Source organism: Bubalus kerabau, chromosome 3 (genome assembly GCF_029407905.1).
Source record: "Bubalus kerabau isolate K-KA32 ecotype Philippines breed swamp buffalo chromosome 3, PCC_UOA_SB_1v2, whole genome shotgun sequence".
In the NCBI taxonomy this organism is placed as follows: domain Eukaryota; kingdom Metazoa; phylum Chordata; class Mammalia; order Artiodactyla; family Bovidae; genus Bubalus; species Bubalus kerabau.
The window spans coordinates 24,091,964-24,109,921 of record NC_073626.1 but is presented as its reverse complement, the minus strand read 5'-3'; the positions used below and the strand labels follow the sequence as shown (position 1 = coordinate 24,109,921).

Here is a 17,958-nt window from a genome sequence, read left to right as displayed (position 1 = left end):
GAAACTAAGCAAATGAAGGAATAAGACATTTATTAACTCCAGAACAATGTTTTTAAAAATTCAAGGAAGAAAAATTATCACAGTCTACTAAATGCTTAGCTGTGAGTAGCATTTGTTTATACGGTCATAATAATGTAGACACTGAACACTGAGCTAATAAAAATTATAAAACAACTATTTGAAGGATTGTGGTATGTTAAAGAGAGCTAACTCACTAAAAGGATACACATACAAAAACAAAGAAGGAGTATTATGAATGTGCTATTGGTATTGCTTATACCAATGTGCTTATTGTTATAAGCACAATAAGAGGAACGGACACAAAGTTAAAGAGGTTGGCTCTGGGATCAGATATGGGACATATGGAAGATTGGGAGGCTTCCCTGGTGGCTTAGATGGCAAAGAATCTGCATTAAATGCGGGAAACCTGGGTTCATTCTCTGGGTCAGGAAGATCCTCTGAGAAGGGAATGGCTACCCACTCCAGTATTCTTGCCTGGAGAGTTCCATGGACAGAAGCTGCAATCCATGGGGTTGCAAAGAGTTGAATACGACTGAGTGACTTTCACTCACTCAATTATTTCCATTAACAGGCCTTGTAGTGGTATTTATTTTTCAAGATATGTGCATATATGTATCTGATAAAAATAAAAGACAGCACAGTAGGTGAGAGCATGGACTCAAGTATTGTTCTATAAGGAAAGTCATAGAAATGGGGCACTGGTTGGAGGGGGATATGGCATCAAGTGGTGGATTTTAATGGGACCATTTTGTTTTCATTTATTTGGTTTCATTTTGTTTGTTCTAATGAGAGGTATTAATATTACAGCACATTTGTATGCAAGAATGAGTGATACAGTAGAGACCAGGAAATTGATTATTGGGGGAAGCAGGGGCCCAATCTTATGCTCAAGCTGAGAGGTGACCTTAGGTATGTGCAGGACCATCCGTCATCACTGGTTGGAAGGCAGAGATACAGACACAGAGCTTGGGGGCACTGAGATCTGTGCCCATCAACTTAGAGCTTTGGCACCTGGGCAGCATCAGTTTATATAATAAACTAGAAGAAAATACAACAGAATATTTCCAAGTGTGAAGGCTACAGCTATTTTTATTATCATTTATTTTCATCATTTTATAAATTTTCTATAGTGAACATACTTTATCATATATTAATGGCACCCCACTCCAGTACTCTTGCCTGGAAAATCCCATGGGTGGAGGAGCCTGGTAGGCTGCAGTCCACAGGGTGGCTCAGAGTCAGACACGACTGAGCAACTTGACTTTCACTTTTCACTTTCATGCATTGGAGAAGGAAATGACAACCCACTCCAGTGTTCTTGCCCGGAGAATCCCAGGGACGGGGAAGCCTGGTTGGCTGACGTCTATGGGGTCGCATTGAGTCGGACACGACTGAAGTGACTTAGCAGCAGCAGCAGCATAGAATATCTGTATACATTATAATCAGAATTTTAAAAACTTGGTTTAAAGTTTGAAGGAAGACAGATGGGTAGAAAATGTCAGGAACTTGGGGCGAAGAGCTGGAAGTGTAGGACTGCCATGTTTGGACTCTGGTGCAATAAACTTACAGAGCTGTTTCTCCATTTCCAGGACACTGTTCTCTATGAAGGGCAAGCAGGATCCTTCCCTTCTTTGGGAGGCTAAGTCATTTATTACTATCTTGTCAACTCGTTGATGCTTTTAAGATGGTTTTTGAGTTTAACATGGTATTTTTGCCTCTTTTCAGTGGAAGGATTTGTCCGTATACTATAGCCCATCTTTTCTAGAAACGGAAAATGGAAGTTCCGTGAAAAGATCTTTGGGGAGTTTCTGGTTTCAGTTCTACACATAAGCAGCTTGGAAATCACCTTTCTGTCCTTAAGACAAGTAAAAACCTGAATGAGCTGAAAAATTACCAGTTCTTCTAGAATTCATAAAAGAGAGGAAACAGGGCAAACCACTGCCCCCAACATGAAAAAAAAAATTCTCAGAAGTTCCTCAAAGCAAAATTTGAGTTTACTACACACTGGAAACTATTCACATAGCATTTACATTGTATTTACAAACATTTCCATAGCAGTTACAGGTACTGTATTACAGGGATTAGAAGTAACCTAGAGATGATTTAAAGTACACAGGAAGAAGTGTGTCGGTTGACATCATTTAAAAGGGACTTGAGCATCCACAGACTTTGGTATCTTTGAGGGGCCCTGAAATTAATCCCCTGTGGGTGCTAAGGGACAATGTAGATCAACTGAATAGAATAAGGGGCCTAGAAATAGACCCACATAAATATTGTCAACTGACCTTTGACAAAAGGCAATGCAATGGAGGAAAGATAACCTCTTTAATAAATGGTGCTGGAACAACTGGACATCTATATGAAAAAACATCAGTCTCACACAGACTTTACACCCTTCACAGAAATTAACTCAAAATGGAGTATAGACCTAAATGTAAAATGTTAAACTATACAACACCCAGAAGGTGATATAGGAGAGAACCTTGATGAATTCTGGGTATGGTAATGACTTTTTAGATACAACACCAAAGGCACAATCCATGAAAGAAATAATTGATAAGCTGGACTTTAATTAAAGTGAAAGTGAAGTCGCTCAGTTGTGTCTGACTCTTTGCAACCCCATGGACTGTAGCCTATCAGACTCCTCCCTCCATGGGATTTTCCAGGCAAGAGTGCTGGAGTGGATTGCCATTTCCTTCTCCAGGGGATCTTCCCGACCCAGCAATCCAACCCGGGTCTCCCGCATTGCAGGCAGATGCTTTACCGTCTGAGCCACCAGATACCCTGGATAATTATACACCAGATAATTAAAGTCTTCTACAAATGTGAGCGAGGATGTGGAGAGAAAGGAACTCCTATGCACTGTTGGTGGGAATATAAAATTAGAGCAGCCATTATGGAAAGCAGTATGGAGATCTCTCAAAAAATTAAAAATGGAACTACCACATGATCTAGCAATTCTACTTCTGGATGTTTATCTGAAGAAAATGAAAACACTAACTCAAAAAGAGACGTGGCAGCCATGGCGATGGAGAACACGGGATGTCCGTAACCCCGGGTGGGGCGACTGGGTGAAGGAACCCCTGAGTATGAGGCTGGACCACAAGTTTTGCCAGCTGAGCAAGACCAAGGCTAGAGCACAGAGGAGCGAGCAGCTGCAGGAGGAGGCCGCCGTCTGCCACCAGCTAGGGGAACTCCTGGTGGGATGGCTGTGGCCAGGCTCTGGCCTCCATCCTGCGGGCCTGTCCCTCGCTCAGCACTGTGTACCTCCAAGCCTGTGACTTTGGCCGCAGCTTTTCCCTGAACCACCAGGCGGCCCAGAGCAGCACCTTCCAAGATGCCCAGTGCCTAAAGACACTGGCTCTGTCCAACAATGGCCTGGGCGCCACTGCCCTAGCCCAGGCCCTGAGCAGTCTGCCGGCCCACAGCCTCCTGCATCTGAAGCTAAGCACTGTGGCTGCTAGTGAGAGTGACCCAGGCCTCATGGACCCTGGTCAGCTACTTGATCCAGAAAGGCTGCGCCTGGGGTACCTGAACCTGTCGGCAAACCACCTGGGCAACGTGGCCTGAAGAGCTCTGAACAGATGTCTCCGTCTCTGCTCCTCACTGGTCTCACTCACCTGTCTGCCCACCCTGAGATCAGTTGAACTGGCCTGGAGAAGCTCCTGGCTGCCCTCCGGGATTGGTCCCGAGGCCTCAGCTTCCTCCACCCGTCAGGCTGTGTTGTCCAGGCCCTTGAGCCTGGGCATCTGGAACAAGATTATGGTGCAGCAGCTGTCTCTGCTGAAGACTGTGATGCCCTCCTGCCAGCTGGGCCCCAAAGGGTACACCCTGGACTGAGCCCCAAGTTCTTCTTCAGGTGCCTCTGACTGGCCAGCACCATGCCCTGCCCGCCCCACCCAGTCAAGCCTCTACTAAAGGAAACCCTTCTGCCTGCACCTCCCTCCGCTGCTGCTATCTGGAAGGCAAGTGGGAGGCAGAACGCAAGGTTGTAAAGCCTAGAGCCCTCCTGGAAGTGAGGATGTTACTGAGACAGGTTCATCTGCCCAGTTAGCAGCGAGCCAAAACTGCAACATGCCAAGGTTGGCAGCAGAGAAAGGATTTAGTCACAATGCAGCCAAGTGAGGTGACAGGAGGACAGATTGAATGTTTTCTTCCCCAAAGGCCAGGGGCTTGCGATATTTCCAGGACAAAGAAGCAGGCCAGGGGAATTCCCTGGGGTCCAGTGAGTAGGATTCAGCACTTTCACTGCTAAGGGCCCCGAGTTCAATCCCTGGTGGGGGAAATAACATCCTACAAGCCAAATGCCTGTCTCCTCCTCCCCCACCCCATCCCCCAAGCAGGGTGGTCTTAGGCGTGGGAAAAGGACATTGGAGGCAAGAAAAAGGTGAGGTAATCTGCTCTTCAGAGCTGCATCTGAATTACTTGCTTCTTCAGGGGACCCATGTTAAAACATGGTGGCGCATGACGCGGGAAGGGGGCTCTGTTGTCAAAAGGTCAATCATCAGACACCTGTGCAGGGCCAGTTTTAGTATGAAACATGGAAATTTTTGTGTCAACAATTAAAGGCAGCTTGATAAGTGGAGAGAAAAGAGATGTCCACCCCCATGTGCACGGAAGTATTGCTTACCACAATAGTCAAGATATAGAAACAGCCTAAGTGCCCATCAATGATTGAACGGATATGAAAATGTAAGAGGAATATTAGTCTGCCATATAAAATAATGGAATCTTGCCCTTTGTATCATGTCTAATGTACAATGGTGGGACGGGCATAACCTTCATACACTTTAAAAAAAAATTATCTATTTATTTTTGGTAGTGCCGGGTCTTCGTTGCTGTGCAAAGGCTTTCTCTAGTAGTGGAGCGGGGGCTTCTCCCTGTGGTGGCTTCTCTTGTTGCAGAGCACAGGCTCTAGAGCATGTGGGCTCCAGTAGTTGTGGCCAGTGGGCTCGGTTGCTCCGCGGCACGTGGGATCTTCTGCTAACAGGGATTGAACCATGTTCCCTGCATTGGCAGGCAGATTTTTAACCAGTGGACCACCAGGGAAGCCCCAAACACATTTAAAAGAGGAGAAATGGGAGGCACAAAGAGTCACTGGTCCATAGCAATGTTCGAATACAGCAAAAACCAAAATGAAGTTTGTCATTCTTTTTCCATCTCTCATTCCCAACCTCCACCCCTACTAACTGTACCCTCTTTCCATGTTAGGGGAATCCCAGACTTTAAGTGCCCTGGTAGAAGGCAGAGACTACCTCCCTCCATATAAGAGGAAAACTTGCTTCCCCAACATTCTTGCAGGTGGACACAGCATAAGTCCACAGTTAGGTGACCACATACTGACTCTGGTTCAGGGTGTGGTGACATAAGGTGAAACAGTGAAGAATGCATTTGGCAAAGGTGGCATGAATGCCAGTAATGACACCCATTTGCCAAGAGAAGTAATGAAAGCAGTCCCAGCCTGGTACGGGGTCAGTGGTGTGAGTTGTGACATCTGTGCTCAGCTGGGGCCAGTGTGTCCGATGTGGGACCCCACCTAGGAGGATTGTGGATTCTGTTCCTGGCTGTGTAGCTTCAAGCTTATTCTGTGGCTTTTCCTGAAATGAAATGAGTACACATACACACAATTCTCATTTATGTAACAGAAAAATTTGTATTCCATTGTTTACACTAAGGAATGAGTGAGAAATCCATTTAGGTATTAGTTTCAAACAGCAGGATTCATTGATTTTCATTATTTTGAGCTGATAACACTTCTTCAGTCTTCCACCTGGCTATGTACCTCAGGGTAGAGAAACCAATATGCATCTCTAGCCCTTTTCTTCCCAGGAAAATACAACTGTTGGTGTGGATTTAAGACTCCTCCCCAATCCGAGTGCTCTCTGATCACTGACCTCAGTTGTTCCCAATCTGGCTGAGCTCCGGGATTGCCTGTGAGTCCCTGTGATCACAGGTTCCGTTAGGACAAGTTTCTACTGAGGGGAAAAGGACAAAGAAACAGAGAAGATGACCCATCCAACCAGTGACCACTCTGAAGCCCACAAAGGACTCAGAACTCACTGGAGAGGGCTCATACCTCCTCGTATCCTTCTCTGGTCCCACTGACATCAGACTCAGCACAGCAAACATGTAGATGCTGGAAGATTCTCAGTGCTTCCGTTTGTTTTCCTGTCTCAAACCTTAAGAATTTTTTTCTTTATTAACCCATCAACCCTCATGACATGAATTAGAAAAAACAAATTCACATCCAGATTCTTATTTTCAGTATTTCTTAGAATAACATTAAGTTAAGACAAAGGTAGAAAGGGCCCAGCCCCGCCTCTGCTGAAACAGAGGAGTCCAACAGGGAGGAGAACACAGGTCAGGGTGGGGAGGGGGCGCAGTGGGCAGGGGTCACCCATCTCCCCATCTGCTCACGTTATGCTAATAGGAGCACAGATGCATTCAGATGCAGCTGCAGAAAGAGGGGTCAGGGGATCTGATGTCACAAAGCAGGACCGAGCATCACTCAGTCCCCACAAGGCAGCTGTCTCACATTGTTAGAGAAAAGAATCAGGAACCAGTTCAGGTCAGTCATGTAAGGGCTGACATTCTCCACAGCCCCCCACATGCCCACGTGTCCCACTCAAAGATCCCTGCCGCCCAATGTGTCCCCTCTGCCCCAATCCCCCTTCCAATCTAGATTCTCCATGGTCTCACCTTTAGGAACTGTGAGAGACACATCAGAGCCCTGGTCACTGTCACTGCCTGGGGGAGAACAAGACCAGGACGTGGTCAGAACCCACAGGAGAGAAACTAGAGAAGGCACTTTGAGGAGGGTGAGTCCCCATGGCCTCCTGTCTGCACCCTCACAAGAGTCTCAGGAATCATCCCCTCCATACTTACTTGCAGCCTGGGTGTAGGTCCGTCCTTTTTCACCTGTGAGAAGAAAGTATCACGTGAGAGACCAGGGAGAAGGCTGAGTCATGAGACCCTACAGGAACCCCTAGTCCTGGACCCCAGAGAACTTTCTGCAACTGTGGTCAAAACTCATGCTAGGATCAGAAACACAGAGAAGGGAGATGTGTAAGGACAGGGCCACCTGCCCTCCTGGAGGTCTGTCCTCAGCAAGGACCTCCCTCTGACCTTCAAGTGCTGGAAACCTGGTCCCCAACTGGAATTAGGAAGGTGAAAATTTTCTCTTTCATTTTCATACATGCTTTAGAAAAGCAAAATGTTAGAATCAGCTCCAGACGCCACATGTGTGTGGAGGGTACTTTCCAGTAACCAGGCAGGTAAACTTCTACCTGGGCTTGAAACCCCCAGTGAGATAAGAAAACTCAGGTCCCTCCCTCCTTTCCCTACCTGAGCGCTTCTTTCTCCAGATCACAGCTCCAGCCAGCACAGCCACCACGAGGAGAACCAGGACAAGAATGATGCCCATGATGGGGACGGAGGGCTGAGGAGGTTCTGTGGAGGCAAGGGAAGAGGCCCTGACCTCAGGCTTGAGCCCTGACCTTGCTGAACTGAGTCCCAAAGGGCTCCTGCTTTATCTGAGAGGAAGCTCCATTCCGACCCCCTCCTTACCCCATCTCAGGGTGAGGGGCTCCTGAAGCCCCTCGTGCTGCACACGGCACGTGTATCTCTGCTCCTCTCCAGAAGGCACCACCAGGGCCGCCCACTTCTGGAAGGTTCCATCTCCTGAAGGCCTGGTCTCCACAAGCTCCATGTCCTGGGTCTGGTTCTCCCCATTGCACTGCCAGGTCAGTGAGATCTCCTCAGGGTAGAAGCCCAGGCCCTAGCACCTCAGGATGACCTCACGGTGAGAGATGGGGTGATGGGTCACATGTGCCTTTGGAGGATCTGAGGAAGAATCAGAAAAGTCAGTTTGTGTTACCTCCATGGGTCACTGAAACAGCATCATGTGACCATCCTGAGAAAGGACAGAACAGTGATTTTTTCCCCCAGCTTTACTGAGGTATACTTAACAAAAATTGTACACATTTAGAGTGTACTACATGTTGCTTTGATATATATGTACACTGTGAAGGTAATTAATATATTCATCAACTTGCCTTATGTGTGTGTCTGTTTGACAGGGGTGATGAGAATGATTAAGATCAATTTTAAAGTATACAATACAGAATTATTATTAACTATAGTCACCAGGCTGTACATCAGATCCCCAGACTTATTATGAAATTTTTTACTCTCTGAGCTATGGAACGTTTAGGAGCATGGTTTTGAAAAAAGCAGCACAAGAGCTAGATAACAGCCTCATCTCAGAGATCAGGGATGATCTACATTAGTCCTTGGAAATTTCTCGAATGAGAGACTAGGATAGGAGCTCTAAAAATGTGAGGGGGAGAATACAGACTAAAGGTCCTGATTCTGGTGGAGGCTGAATGACTCAGAAAAGCTGGAGTCAGGGGGTTCTCAGGGTGAGAACAGGCCTTGAGAGAGAAAGTCATGGATCACAAGATGGTGGCCAGGGTCACAGGGCACCGCTGACCAGCTATTTCAGGGATGGTTTGTTTCCTGCTTCTTCGTCAAAGACTGGATTCCTTGATTGTCCTTCAGAGGAGTGGGGCCACTGGTGATGTCTTGTACAGAATATGAAAACCCGGGCGGATTTCCTCGCTCTCGGGACAAGAACCTGGGGCGCTGTTTCCACAGGGACACCACTTTCTACTCGTGGGAAGTCAGCTCCGGCCCGAGGGGAGATCAGAGAGGTCCCGCGCCTGTCGTACCTGCGCGCAGCAGCGTGTCCTTCCCGGTCTCCAGGTATCTGCGGAGCCCCTCCACGCACCAGCTCTCTAGGTAGTTCCTACTGTGATACGCATCACCGGCCGCCTCCATCTTGCGCTTGGAGATCTGAGCCGCCGTGTCCGCCGCGGTCCAGGAGCGCAGGTCCTAGTTCATGGCGATGTAATCTAAGCCTTCGTAGCCGTACTGCTCATACCCGCGGAGGAGGCGCCGGTCCGGCCCCACGTCGCAGCCGTAAGTCAGCTGGAGGGTGTGAGACCTTGACCCGCCCCGACCACTCGCGGTGATTAAACCCAAACTGAAAATGAAACCGGGTCAAGCCCCGCCGGCTCCTCCCGGGCGGGGGTCGGGTGTGTTCCGCAATGTCGGGATGACCCTTGGACCCGCAGACTCGGGCGACCCCGCCGGTCCCTGGGAATGGGGGTCGTGACCCGAACCCGGGCCCGCGTCGCTCACCGGCCTCGCTCTGGTTGTAGTAGCCGCTCAGGGTGTTCAGGTTCACTCGGAATATCAGTGCGGCGTGCTTGGCCTTTCGCGTCTCCTGATCCCAATACTCGGGCCCCTCCTGCTCCACCCACCGCGCCCGCGGCTCCATCCTCGGATCCGAGGCGTCGCTGTCGAACCGCACGAACTGCGTGTCGTCCTCGTAGCCGGCGATGATGAAGCGGGGCTTCCCGAGGCCGGGCCGGGACACGGCGGTGTAGAAATATCTCAGGGAGTGGGAGCCTGGGGGCGGGGAGGGGTGAGACCCGGCCCGACCTCCTCCCGGCGCGGGGCCCAGGTCCGAGGTGACGGACCCGGGAGGGAGGAAGGGGCGTAGAGCCAGCGAGATGGAAGCGGTCGAAAACCTGTCCGAACTTCGAAAGGGGTAGAAAAAAGGGGTCGGGATGCAAGGGAGGGACAGGCCGGGACCCGGGGAGGGGGCGGGTCCGGGCAGGGGCCTCGGGGTCGCTCGTTCCCTGGAGTCCTGCCCCCCAGACTCCCGGGCGGTCCTCTCGCCCCTCCCCGCAGACGCCGTTCCCTCCCGACCCCGCACTCACCCTCCCGGGTCTCGATCAGGACCAGGATCCCCGAGAGCAGCTGGAGGAGGGTTCGCGGCCCCATGACTCGCATCCTCTGGGTCTGGGAAGAAGCAGCGTCTGGGCGGGTCGGTGGAGACTTTATAACCGGGATCCGCTGATTGATTTTTCTAGAAACCGGGCACCTAGTGGCAGTGAGAACTGGAGCCGCATCATGAAGGTCCAGGCAGCAGGGCTAAACACAGGTTGTGAGAGATTCAGTGAAACTCGAGGAGAAGGGGAATCCCCAACATGGAGCGTTCCAGCCCCAGACACCACCCTTGATCTTGAGATCCTGAGCGGCTTGCCCTCCAGGCACCTGGGACTTTGCCCTGATCCCTCCCCTCCTGCTAAGTAGAATGTTGAAACTACCCAATAATTGCACCCATCTCACACACTAGCAAAGTAATGCTTAAAATTCTCCAAACCAGGCTTCAACAGAACCCAAACCCTGAACTTTCAGATGTTCAAGGTGGATGTATAAAAGCCAGAGGAGCCAGAGATCAAAGTGCCAACATCCCCTGGATCATCGAAAAAGCAAGAGAGAAAACATGTACTTCTTCTTTATGGACTATGCCAAAGCCTTTGACTGTGTGGATCAAAAGAAACAGTGGAAAATTCTTCAGGAGATGGGAATACCAGACGATCTGACCTGCCTACTTCAGAAATCTGTATGCAGGTCAATAAGCTACAGTTAGAACTGGACATGGAACAACAGACTGGTTCCAAATTGGGAAAGGAATACGTCAAGCCTGTATATTGTCACCCTGCTCATTTAACTTACATGCAGAGTACATCATGTGACATGCTGGGCTGGATGAAGCACAAGCTGGAATCAGATGGCCAAGAGAAATATCAATAACCTTAGATAAGCAGATGACAACCACCCTTATGGCTGAAAGCAAAGAGGAACTAAAGAGCCTCTTGGTGAAAGTCAAAGAGCAGAGTGAAAAAGTTGGCTTAAAGCTCAACACTCAGAAAACTAAGATCATGGCATCTGGTCCCATCACTTCATGGCAAATAAATGGAGAAACAATGGAAATAGTGGCAGACTTTATTTTGGGGGGCTCCAAAATCATGCAGATGGTGACTGCAGCCATGGAATGAAAAGACACTTGGTCCTTGGAAGAAAAGCTACTAGCAACCTAGACAACATATTAAAAAGCAGAGACATTACTTTGTCAACAAAGGTCCATCTAGTCAAAGCTATCGTGCTATGGTTTTTCCAGTAGTCATGTGTGGATGTGAGAGTTGGACTGTAAAGAAAGCTGGGTACTGAAGAATTGATGCTTTTGAACTGTGGTGTTGGAGAAGACTCTTGAGAGTCCCTTGGACTGCAACGAGATCAAACCAGTCAATCTGAAGGGAAGTCAGTCCTGAATATTCATTGGAAGGACTGATACTGAAGCTGAAGCTCCAATACTTTGGCCGCCTGATGGGACGAACTGACTCATTGGAGAAGACCCCTGTGCTGGGCAAGATTGAAGGCAGGAGGAGAAGGGGATGACAGAGGATAAGACGGTTGGATGACATCACTGACTCGATGGACATGAGTCTGAGCAAGCTTCAGGAGATTTTGATGGACAGGGAGGCCTGGCATGTTGCAGTCCATGGGGTCACAAAGAGTTGGACATGACTGAGCGACTGAACTGAACTGAACTCCCCTCCAAGAGCTCTTTGTCCCACTGTCTCCCTGAGTCCTAGCTCTGGGGCTGTTTGTGATTTTGATTAAAATACCTACACAATCTTACAAATTAGTGACGACCCTAAGGATAGTATTATGTGACCACTTCTATGCATATTTTCCATACTATGAATGTTGCTGCTGCTGCTGCTAAGCTGCTTCAGTTGTGTCCGACTCTTAGTGACCCCATGGACTGCAGCCTGCCAGGCTCCTCCGTCCATGGGATTTTCCAGGCAAGAGTACTGGAGTGGGGTGCCATTGCCTTCTCCGATACTACAAATAAAACACTTTAAAGATTTTTGTTTGTTTATTTAGAATAATATTAATAACCCATGTGTTTAATGTGAATAACTATTTCCCAGAATAAACAGGGTGGTGAGAAGCATAGAGCTTTTTACATTTTTTCCAAGTATCTTTCCTGTCTCTTTCACTAGAAGACCACTGGATTTTCAGATTTGCGTCTGCATTGAATCTGTTATTTTGACGGTAGTCTGTGAAAGTGAAAAAGCTTGCACATAGGTAGGAATAGTATTTTTTAATAATCTTTTCAGATAATTGTGGATGTTCATCTTGGATACAAAACTAAAACTGTACAAATTGTAGTTTTTCCAAGGTTTTTCCACAGTGGACCTGAAACAATATCATTGACTATTTTCTCTTCTGTTACATTGAAATCCATAAGCCTATTTTGCTCATTGAACATCTCTTGTAGTAATACAAGATTTTTACAAAGTAATACATTGTTTCACTTAATTATACAGATCTTTCTGCTCATTCATTCTTTCAATAACACTTGTTTTCCATGAAAAAGAGGGTAGTTCAGAGCACATAGAATTTTTTCTTGGGCCAGAGGACTTTGAAATGTAGTAGAAGTGCTCGATGTGTACTTTCCATGTCATCACAGAAGATACTTTTAAAATGAGTATTTAAGACTGATGATTAGGAAACATAAGCATTTTTTAGTTTATTTTTAAAAATTTATTTTACTGAAGGATATTTGATTTATAATGTTAATTTGTGCTGTACAGCAGAGTGATTCACTTATACATGTGTATATATATATTCTTTTTTGTATTTTTTTCCATTTTGGTTATTAAGGACAGATAAGAATTTTTAATGTGTCTTTCTGGATGTTTTAAAGCAAATCTGATTATTAGTTTTCTTATTTTTCTACAAGAAAGTTTTGAGGAAATAATTACTAGTTAAATTTGCTACCATAGTCTCCATTACTGCTGTTATACATCAAAGCAAATGTCAACATAGTGAGAAGTCAAATAATATCCGAATGATGCTATGAAAGTAGCTTTCACCTCAGGGATCTCATGAAAGGGTCTCAGTGACATCAAGGGTTCCACAGACCACACTCTGAGAACTGCTGTTCTGAATGAGCCAGGGTGTCTCTCAACTGATCCCTGCCTTTGGCTCCTCTTTATTTTGGAAAATGCTTTTACCTGAGCTGGACTCCGTGCCTCCCCAAACTTAACTGAGGACCCTGCCCCTGGGCTCCTCTAGGAGAGAACTCACCCCCTAGAAAGTGATGCCAGAGAGTGTCCTCAATCTGGGAAGGAAGGTGGGGGGACAGGTGTTTCCCCTTAGGAACTGGGAACAGTTTGTACCTGAAGGCGCCAGACCCACTCATAACCTACTTTGATTTTGTTACACACCAGCTTAATATGTATTCATATCCCAGACAGAAATCTGACATAGTGTCTAAGAAAAATAATATTGGCCCTTTCAACTCACATGGTCTAGTGGACCTGACTCGAGGCCCACAAATCATGAAGAGCCGTCCATTCCAACAGAACATCCTGTGCTGAAAGAATTGTTCTATGTCTGTACTGTCAGGTCAGGTAGCCAGTAGCTACATGAGGCTATTTAGCACCTTAAAGTGACTGTTGTGCTGAGCACTTTTATTTAATTTAAACAGCAATATGTGGCTACTAGCTAGCATATTGGTCAATGAATATGTAGAATGTTGTTAATTAATCTCCTGTCTCTTTCCCCTCAAAGATACTGTGTTACTCATAGGTTGATGCACGTTAAAATAATCTTAATATTGAAGTCATGGATTTGTCTGTGCAGGTCTTAGATATATCTTTAAATACAGCATGCTCTGAAAGTTTCTTTAATGTGTATTTTAACAGATAAGAGTGTTCAGACATTAGCCAAACCATGGTTTATCACCTTAAGATTGTAAGTGTTCAAAACTGCTCATCACTATATATAATCCTTGATCTCTTGGTGTTGTCCTCAACCGGGGTAAACATAAGGAGACACAGAAGTCTTCCTTTAGCCCAAAAGAAAGTGCTTATTGAACACAACAGATATCAATACTTTGTAAGACTTGTACATACTTACAAAGTTGTAAAGCAGAACATTAGAATTCACCACCTTATTACTTTTTACTTACTGCTTCTGCTATAGTTTCTTCCCAAATTCAATCAGTTCTGCTTCTCTTCACCCTTGGACCCCTCTCTCCTAGACAAAAATATACATGAATTTTTTACACTTGTGGAATGAAGAGTTTTATGACCCAAAGATTAAAAGCCATTAAAATAGAAAAATGTTTCCTATGTCAATCAGACACACACAGGCTACAAACATATGCCCCTATTCCAATGGAGATACATAAAAGTTTTTGGTGAACAGGTAACATGTCTGAATGTTCTTCAGCCAAAGACCATCAGATGCAAATCTGTGGGCAATCAAGTTGGATTTATACTGGATACAGCGAGGGAGATTACACAGTATCAGGGACGATACTGTCCTTGTAAGGTGTTAGAACATATACAGCCAGGAGTCCCCAAACTCTGAGCTTGGCCCGGTACCTCCTGTCAGATCAGTGCCAACATTAGGTTAGAAATGAAGTGTACAATAAAAATACTGTGCTTGAATCATCCTGAAACCATTCCTCCCACCCCTGGTCCATAGAAAAATTGTCTTCCATGAAATCAGTTGCTGGTGCCAAAAAGTTGAGGACCGCTGTGGGCTTTGATTTTGAGAAGCATCTATGTGAGACTGGCTCACTCTAGATTGGGTGTGGTCGGGAAGTGGGGGCAATTCTTTGCCTGGTCATCTCAGTGAGCCTCTGCTATAGGGAGGGCAGACTAGAGCGAGGATACAGCTGTGACTGGGAGGAAGCAGTGGTCTCTGGATCAGCACAGGGAGAGGTTTGGTCCACGGTGAGGGGCACCGTGCTGCCTGGTTGGTCTGAGCTTGTACAGAATGCTGTCGTGTTCTTGTTTTGTCTCTCTGTGTCATGCACTCAGATGTCCTTGTCTGATGCTGATCTTCTGTGAGATGACTTATGTCCAACAGGAGAACAACACAGACGCATGGTGAGCTCCAGCCCAGCTAGAGGATCAGAATGTACCTCCTAGTGTATGAGCTGAGGGTGATCTGTCAAGTGTTTACAAATGTAAGGGATTTTCATGTAATTATTGAAAGCATTATTTACCAGCACACAAGAGAATTGAAGAGATACTCAAGCATATACAAAAATAAATAATCCATGTTCTTCCCCTCATCCCCATTCACTCAAGTCCTCTACTCAGAAGCAAGTGCAGTTATAAATTTCTCATTTTTCTTTCCAGAAAAGTATACTGTTCATTAATGAATACTGTTAGATCAGTAAAAGAGCTCAGGCCACAGCCTGGGAGAAATTATTGTCAATTCACATATCTGATAAAGGACGTGTTTTAGAATATACATAGAAGTCTTCAACTCAACAAAATGAAAATAACTCTTTAAAAATAAAGTCTGAACAGACACCTCTTGTAGAAGATATAACAATGGAAATGTATATGAAAAGATGCTAAACATCTTATGTTGTTAGGAAATGTAAATTCCAAAGACAGTAATGTGCATCACACCTGCTGGCACATCTACAGGCCAAGAACTGGTGACGCCAAGGTTGGAGCAGCAGAAGGACGCAGAGCGGCAGAAACCCTCACTCACTGGGGCAGGAATAGGAAGCAGCGCAGCCACCAGAAATGAGAGTCAGCAGTTTCTAAGGAAGCTACCCAGAAACTCTCCATCCCGTCCACTGATGAATCTAGTATTTCTCCAACTCATTTGAAAACTTATATTTGCACGCACCTGACCCTGATGCTGGGAGGGATTGGGGGCAGGAGGAGAAGGGGACGACAGAGGATGAGATGGCTGGATGGCATCACTGACTCGATGGACGTGAGTCTGAGTGAACTCCGGGAGTTGGTGATGGACAGGAAGGCCTGGCGTGCTGCGATTCCTGGGGTCCCAAAGAGTTGGACACGACTGAGCGACTGAACTGAACTGAACTGCACATCAGTGTGTATATCAGAGCGCCCATAAGTGTGGGCTGCACATAGTGACTTTCTTCTAAAGATCACACGGTGAGGAGTGCGAAAGTAAAAATAGAAGTTCACACAGAAACCTGGGAAATGTACCCTAGCCAGGTGATGAAGTAAACTTATTAGTCATATCCCAGTGGACAGTGTGTACCCTTGGTGACTGGAGAATGTCACTCATCTCTGTGGTCCTCTTCCCAAAACTCTTTGCCCCAATCAAATCGAAAGATGTTCTACTATGTCTCTGAGCAGAACTCCCCAAAACATCAAAGTCATCAAGAACAAGAGAAGTTTGTGTGACTGTCTCAGGCAGAGGAGCCTGAAGGAGACACACTTCAAACTTAATATGTGTCTTTGATAGGATCCTGGATCAGGTTAAAGGAAAACTAATGAAGTCCAAGTAAATTCTGGAGTTTAGTAACACTGTATCAATATTGGTCATCATCAGCTGTGAGGAATGTATGATGGTGGTATAATGTCCTCACAGAGTGTGGGATATATAGAAACTCTCTACTAACTAGGCTACTTGTTTGTAAATCTCAAACTATACTAAAATGAAAGCACATTTTAATATCAACTAGAAGCGAACATGAAATGGAAGAAGTGATTATCAACTTCCCAGGATGTTTTCATCAATGAGCTTCAGAGAAGAGACATGGAGAGAAAAGATGGAAACCTGAGATACAGGCAGGGTTCCAGCACTCTCCTCTCCTCTAATACTTGCTGTACCCTCGAGTCTGACCCCAGAGCTGCTCAGAAAGCACCTTCACCCCCTCACTGGACCAGGGCAGCCACCTCTGTCTGACTCAGACCACAATGCATCCTCTGCCTTCCCTGTGCAGAACTGGAGAGGGAACAGTGGTCATGCCCCCGTGTGGCCACAGGGCTGATGACAGGACACCTGAGCTCCCCTTTGGCCTCCTTACCAGAGACCTGCCAGGCTCTGCTTAGAATCTCAGCAGTGGGTGAGTGCTGTGCACACAAGCTGGTGTCCATTCGGTGTCAAAATCAAAGTCGGAATTGTCACCCAAAATACACGCTGTCATGGACATTTCTCTCCCCATTAAATAACCAAGGACTTTGGCCTCAGAGAGAATCAGATATCAAGGCCGTAATGCCAGGTCCAGGGTGGAGCCCATAAACATACAGGGTGTCCTCATGATCAAGGGATGGGACCTTGCTACTGGCTACTGCCACACTTACAGACTCTTCCTCCGGGGAATCAGCTCTGGAAGCTCCATTCCTAGGATGCAGTAGGAGAGGGGAGAAAGAGGAGGGAGAGGAGATCCCAAAGTGCCTGTAAAGGTGGGGAGGCTCCTGGAGAAGTGCAGAGAGGCAGGAAACACTGACATTATGGGATGGAGGCCACGGGTGTGGAGGGGGAGGAACCAGAGAGGAGAGGGTGGGGGAGGGTCACTGAGTGGACTCCAGCAAAGGGAGGTGGGGTCTGTGTGGGGAGAGGCACAGGGACTTCGGGCCTGGGCGCTGGTAGAAGCTCTGTTTTCCACCTGGATGATAAACACACAGGTGTCAGCTCTGTATTTTGGTGGTAAACTATATTTATGTTTTCGGTATTTTTCTGAAATTACATGTATCAGTTCAGTTCAGTTCAGTCAGTCAGTCGTGTCCAACTCTTTGCAACCCCATGGACTGCAGCAAGCCAGGCCTCCCTGTCCATCACCAACTCCCGGAGTTTACTCAAACTCATGTCCATTGAGTAGGTGATGCCATCCAACCATCTCATCCTCTGTCGTCCCCTTCTCCTCCCACCTTAAACTTTCTCAGCATCAGGGTCTTATCAACGAGTCAAATCTTTGCATCAGGTGGCCAATGTATTGGAGTTTCAGTTTCAGCATCAGTCCTTCCAATGAATATTCAGGACTGATTTCCTTTAGGATGGACTGGCTGGATCTCCTTGCTGTCCAGGGGACTCTCAGGAGTCTTTTCCAACACCACAGTTCAAAAGCATCAGTTCTTTAGCACATAGCTTTCTTTATAGTCCAGCTCTCACATCCTTCCAAGTATGCTGTGACTCAAGTACAGGTGGAAGAAGGGAAAAGAAAAAAGGAGAGAGCACAGGAGATTACAGGAATTCCTTTCTTCCAGAGAAATACCCCCACCT

At 46.7% G+C, this 17,958-nt stretch overlaps 1 pseudogene; it reads right to left on the bottom strand.

Moving 5' to 3' along the window:
• Positions 1-5,654: 5,654 nt before the first annotated feature.
• Positions 5,655-10,017, bottom strand: LOC129645685 (BOLA class I histocompatibility antigen, alpha chain BL3-7-like; annotated as a pseudogene).
• Between the last annotated feature and the right edge of the window lie 7,941 nt (positions 10,018-17,958).